This window comes from Vidua chalybeata, chromosome 11 (genome assembly GCF_026979565.1).
Source record: "Vidua chalybeata isolate OUT-0048 chromosome 11, bVidCha1 merged haplotype, whole genome shotgun sequence".
NCBI lineage: Eukaryota > Metazoa > Chordata > Aves > Passeriformes > Viduidae > Vidua > Vidua chalybeata.
Genome location: NC_071540.1, coordinates 17,727,860 through 17,734,718, shown reverse-complemented (window position 1 = coordinate 17,734,718; position 6,859 = coordinate 17,727,860).

Genomic DNA, 6,859 nt, shown 5'->3' with positions numbered 1-6,859 from the left:
CACCATTAAATGTTTTTCCAGTTGGAACACTTTCATGCAGAACTCATCCATTTAATCAATCCATCTCGTTCTTTGTTAGGCTGCAACTGGTGTGGCTGCAAAGAAGGGAGAGAAAAGGAGAAAATGAGATGCTCCATTAGAAAACACCATTTGGAAGTGACAGATTAAGCTATTTGAAGTGAAGGAAAACGTGAGTCATTCAGGGGACACTTTATTTTATGTGTAAATTGGATCATTGGCTGAAAAATAATCACTTGGTCCATCAAAGACATAACCCAGAAATGAGGTGGAGAGAGAAGTTAACAGAGGATGAGTAATAGAGGTAAGAGAACAAGCGTGGAGCAAGGCAGGGAAGATAATACAAGTTATTTAACATGGCAAACAATGGCAGCTAATGGTAATTAACAGTTAAGTGAACACATTTTTCCCCTTAAAAATCTGGTGTTGGTGTCAGTGGGACTTGCCTGACTGCAGATGTCGAGGAGGAACATGGATCTGAAGTGCTAACAAGAAAGCAGGGAAGGATTATCAGAGCATCACTTTTAGGGGGAGAGGGGAAGTCCAAGAAGAGGAATAAAAATTAAAAAGAAGGATATCAGGAAAAAAGTGCAGTCTCCTGGCTCGTGTTCTTTCCTCTGCCTATCAGAATAAAATTCCTTTATGAATATCACTACATGTATGTTTAACCTGGAGGTTCCAAGTGACACATTGTTGTCAGACTGTTTGCACTCCAAAAGAGCCCCTTGCAGCTCTTCCAAGGTGAAAAATGTGTCCTTAAACCATTCCTGGGTCTCTGTACACAGCCAAAGCCACTGCAGCAGAGGACTCTTCCAGGTTATCCTAATGTTTGGTAGCCAGAACTGTTCCCTGCTAAAATCTGTTCCCAGCTATGATGGCACAAAAATTTTATCTAACGCAGTTCCAGCAGTTTTTGCATTGTTAATACAAAGGTGTATTTTCCTGCTGGAATAGGAGAAAACATTCTGAGTAATAGCTCAGGTGTTATTTTCAATAATATTTTGGGGCATGATACAGAATAGTATATATTTGTGGTTTAACCTGCCTGCTGGAGGCAAATTACCTGGCTCCATTATCTGCCTTTCCTGCTTGTTTCTGAGAAGCTTCATTGGAAACAAGGCAGCCATGTATATATGGAGTATAGACATTTACACAAGGTGTGTGGGTGCACAGCTCTGCAGTCCCTACAAGTGGAAGGTGTTTTCAGACACAGATTTTCCTGTGGAGCATACAGGAGGCAATAATTCAGCTATCAAAGATTGAGTATTCCTCACTCAGCCATGGTGAATTTTCTCTGTCCCCCTCCTCATCCTCAGGAATGCTTATTCCTTCGAATAATTCTTTGTTCCAGTCATGAAAGATGTGAAGAACAGATTTAATAGGATTTAAGGTTAAGTACAGCAGTGTGTGACTAGAAAGAGTCACTCTGGGGGCTTATGGGAAGTTCAGTTTGTCTGGCATTAACACAAAATCCAAATACCCCATCCTGCCCAAGGAGTTCAATATTCAGGGAGAAGACCATGGTTAAAAGACATTAATCATTAACCATGATTCAGAGACAGTTTGCATCAGGCTGCAGCCATTATAAAAAGTCTAAATTAACACTGGATAATCAGCTGAGTTTGAAATCACCTCCCTTCACAGTCCCAATATTGTAAGTATGATTAAGAGTTGGGTTCTTTTGCTTTTTAGGGCTGCACTCATTCCTGGGCCACTGGATGAATAGAGATGTCTTTTAATTTTATAGCAGGCCGTTGAAAATACAAATTTATTTATAATGCAAGTAATGGTTGAGAGCATGTAATACTTTTAAAAATATTTTAGACATTAAGTTTTAGCTTCCCAGTCTAAAAATGTTGACTACAATTTTTAAATGTTTAAGGTATTCCATGGTTACAAGGAATGTTTCTTGAGCACTATTTACTATTTTCTTTTTTCAACTTAATGTCTTTTTTTGGGGGAGGTTGCGAGTCTTTATTCATATTTTGTTGTTGTTGTTTTGTTTGGGGTTTTTTTGGGTTTTTTTGTTTGTTTGTTTTTTGTTTTCTAAGGAAATCTTTCTTAGATGCTTATGGTACCTTCGAGGTAATTGTTAAGATTAAGCACCTGTCTTCTACAAATTGTTACCTCAATTCACATCCAACTAAACCAGAATTGCAGCATATAAGTCTTTCTAGAACTCTCTTAAAATGCTAGGATTTTTGTGTACTCCAGTCTTTCATATTCTCATTTTTGTCTTGGTTTCTGTGGACTGCTTTTAAATTAATGAACAGGCTTTCAAGGCTCATGGTAGGTCCTAGATAAGGTGCAGAAATTATGCTAAAATATGCGGCGATAATTGGGTGTCAATTTAAGAACATGTTTGCCGTTGAGCAGGTGCCTGTTGTTTGCTGTGAACCCGAGGTTATTGGTAATTCACTGCTAACAGGTTCCCGGGGGGCTCCATGCAGTTCATTTCACACTTGGACGTTGCAATATTTGCAACAATTCTCAGAGTTCAGAGATGTCCAGGGGACTTTGGCAGGGACAGCCAAGCAAAATGTTAATAAGGAAAACAGAGCAGGAGCCCGAGCCAGGATTCAGCTGCTGCCAGGCTCCATCAGCACTGCACGCTGTTGACAGGAAAAAAAAAAAAATTTCTTTCATCTCTCACAGCCCTAAACCAACAGGGATTTTATTTATTTATTTATTAACAGAGAAATAAGAGAATGAAATACAAGGGAGGGATTGGAAGAAGCCACTGTGTTAGGCCAGTGACACCTCTCTTGAATGAGTGCCTGTGAATGGGTTTTGCTCCTCACCACAGCTCAAAACCAAAGTGTTCCCACATCAGAACAGAGTGTGCAGAGTCATTTAGAGCTCTGCAAACTGGGAGAGAAATTGCAGCATCAAAGCTGAGCTGATTTTACAGTCTCGTGCTTTGGTGTAAATGCTCCAGCTGTATAAATGTGCTCAGGTGTAAAGTGAGACTCAAATGGATTCCCAAAACCATAGCCCAGCCAAGCTTCAGGTGCTGAGAACACCTTTCATTCAGGTGGGAGCAGCAAATATTAAAATTGTGTTATGTAATGAAAGGCTGACTTCCACAGGGCAGAAATCAGAGCTGGCTGCTTTGTGGAGTTCCCACCAAACTGCACAACAAGACTCACACTTCTGGGGGGAGCACCAGCATCAAACTTTGGCTTTTAGTCTGAAACCCATCCTGGGTTTGGGTGTGAGCAACTGTTCTCAGTAAATCCCTGCTATTTACCTCTCTGTGTGATGCTCATGCTATCAAAAATGAGGGGCAAATCTTCACTGTCTTAACTCCTGTGACATCCTGCTTCTAAACAGGAAAACTGTTGGGTTGAGGACTTAAAAATACAAGCAACAACAACGAAAAAAAGGTTAGCAGGCTCCCTCAGTGGTATTTCCTGAGAAATACAGCATTCTTCTTTCATTTCAGTTATGAGAAATGCAGCAAAATCTTTCCCCTGAAAGTCTGGTTTATACCTGGTGAATATCTTCTGGAAACTTCTACACAGGAAACTGGGCAGCTTTTAACAGTGGCTCATAGCACAGCAGCCTTTGGGAAGAACAAACCTACAGGGATCTCCTACAGGGAAAAATGCTCCATGGCTGAGGAGCTGAGCAGGCTGAGAATCCTGTTGTCAAATCTTAGGTAATTTTAAATTTATTTGTTTAAAGAAAGATGCAGGATGCTGAGAGAGGTTCTGTACAGAAACAAAGGGAGAGGTGTTTTATGGGTAAGTCGATGAATCCATTATCTTTTATCTTTTGTCCAGGCTGTGTGAACACCCACAGAAAAAAAAAAAAAATCCCATTTCCCCTCTATTTCCCTTGAAACTGAAACCAAAAAATAGAACCTTCTCAAAACCCTGAAGTAGAAGGAAATCCATCTGCCAGGCCAATCAAGATGACTGGTCCAAGCCCATGCTGCCAATTGTCCCCACTTCCACCTCTTTAAAGGTACCAGAATTGCCCCAATTCCCATATTAATTAGTCTGTACAATAGTTTAATTGCATGTTATTTTTTCCCCCCAATGAATAAAGGTTTTAATGAGCATTCACTTGTTTAATAAGCAATTAAAAATAGCCTATTATTTTTATGTGTGTGTAATAATGAAGCTCATCACCTTAACAGCTTATATTTATATGTATACATATTTCATTACTTTGATTTGAACAATAAATCTAATGCACCTAATTATTTAGCTCTGTTTTGAATGAGCTATACCTTCACTAAATAATGGTGCTTAACTGCTCTTAATGCCTCCCTCACTTATTTAGGAAGAGCTGCAGTAGCAAGAGGACTTTGCCTAAAATTGAAGAAAGAGCTGAAGAAAACAAGCCTTGGATTGCATCCAGTCCAGCCCAGAAGAGATGTGAGTACAGCACTCATTTACTTTTGCTTGAGGAGCTCATTTGCTAAAGAACAAAGAAACCAGAGAAAAGGGAATTAGGAGTGTGAGGAAGGGCTGAGCTCCTCAGGTGTGAGTGAAGACAGACAACTGCAATTAAAAATAGATTTATTACAGAACTGAGGAAAGAGAGAGCCCTGATGGGTCTTCCACAAGGTGCCAAGCCAGAGCACCAGTGCAGGAGTGATGGCAGGGCAGCAATGCACAGAAACCAGGGGTGAGGCAGAGGGGGAAAACTCCAGCCAAAGGGAAAAATCCTTCCACAAACAACCCTTGTTTCATTTCCTGGCTGTCTAATCACCCTGTGCCAATGCTGATGGGCAGCCCAGCACAACGTGGGGCTCTGGGAAGGCTCCAGCTCTCTGCCCAGTGCCTGGCAGAGGTTCTGGGGTGAGGTGTCCCTGCCCTGTGGCCCTTTGGCTGTCACAGCTCTGTGGCTGCCCTTGCAGGAGGGTGGATCTCCACCTGGCTCCACTGCCAGGGTGGTTTGGGCAGGGCTGAGGGTACAGAGGGCTTGCTCAGCACAGAGGATTCCTCTCTAGAGCTATTTCTGCTTTGACTTCTCTATGCAGGACCCAAGAGCAAGCCATTTTCACGTGGATTAATGCAGTTTCTGGCATTAGTAACAATGGCAGAACTCGCCAGGCACTGTGGCTGGGCTCTCCAGCACTGGGGTAGATCTAACATGATGCAGTGAGTGGTCACAGCTTGGACATGTGAGTCTAATGGCACAAAAAAGTCAAAATCTTTCCTTTAGACACTGTCCTGTAACAACAGGTTTTCTAATTACTGCAATAGATGGTTTTTACTGTGCTTTATCTCCGGACTCTGTCACCTTCTCTGTGATCCCCACATGAATTACACATCCCCCATGTTCTTTTTCTTTTCAGCAATCAAGGATATGAAAGGCTGGGAATCTGTTAATTGGGGCCCCTGTTCTCTGGGGGTTTTGCTGCTTTTGCTCAGTATGAAACATGATGCCAATTAAGTTACCTTGGAGATGCAGGAAAAAAATTTAGTGCCTGTATTAGCTCATGATGACTTAAAACCAAAGGAAATACTTTCTAGTTATATAATTATTTTATCAGCTGAGGGAGGGGTCGTTCAGCTCTTAGACTTTTAGGGTTTTAATGATTCCAGTGGGAACCAGGTACATAAATCCCACCAAAGGCTATTTCCCTTGGTGCCAGCTGAGCTAATACTGCACACTGCAACCCCAAGGCAGGTTATAATCACTCGTTTTAATTATGTGACACACTTAATTACAACTGTCCAGCTATGCTTTGCTTTCTGAGTTTTTAGTATACCTGGCAGTAATCAAGGAGTCCAAATGCTTTTTCTTGTTTTGGACAGCCTGTTTTGGAAAGTGCATCCAGCCACAGGGCTGGTGGTGGTATCCCACAGCTGGATGTGGAGCAGTGAGTTGGGAAATGAGTCAGAGGAGTGAGCTGTGCTGCCACAGAGAGCTGGGCTGTGCTGGACTGGAGTCACTCACTGCAGGAGCCACAGGAGCAGCCAAAGGTCAGCAGGAGGATGAGTAGAGTCCGGCCAGAGGCGAGGAGGTTGAGCCTCCCAAAAGCTTTGCAGCAGGAGCAGTGACCCTTGCTTTGTTTCTGCAGGTAAGAAGGTTGTACTGAGGGCAGAGGGATTGTTCTGATTTACTGTTGCTGGAGAAAAACCATAACTGGGCTGAGCTGTGCAAAGTTAGCAGCTAACAGCAGTCTGCAGCCTGGAATGGGAGGTGTGAGATGAGACACAGGAAGGTTGAAAGGGCAGCACAAAACTTCCCCCAGCTAAAAACCATCCAGCATTTTCTCTCTCTGTTAACACTTCATTGCTTATGATTTAACTTTGTGCTGTTTCAAACCTTCTCTGAAGGCACAGCATTAGTTTAGGACAGTGATGTCAGCTGAGACCAAAGGAGGTGACACACGTTTGCTGTGGCTTTCAGGTCGTGAATGACCTTTTGCTCAATTACACCACAAGCTTCATGTAGGCTCTTTCATCCTCTACTTATTATGGACCACATGAAAAAAAACCCTTTAAATTCAAAGCCTGAAAAAGCATCAGCAATGGGCAGGAGCTGGAGGTGGGTCTCAGTGACAGAAAGCTGCTGGGGCTTGTACTCAAATGTTTGCTTCAACTGCTGCCCTCCCTCCCCAGCTTCCTCTATTCCCACAGGTATTAAAAGGCTATTTTCAGAGATATTCTACCTTTATGTGGCCCTGGCACTTTAGATAACTTCCTGGAAGATCTAAAATACAACCTGCAGGAATTTCAGCAAGGCAGCAGGCTTTAGCTTTACCGTAGAACAAGAATTCACTGGTAAGGAGGCATTTGTTCAGTTTTCTGTGTTGTTTGTGCAGTTCTTGTGCCTCGCTGCTCTCTCTAAGCTCAACTGGTGGTGGTGGGTGACCAGG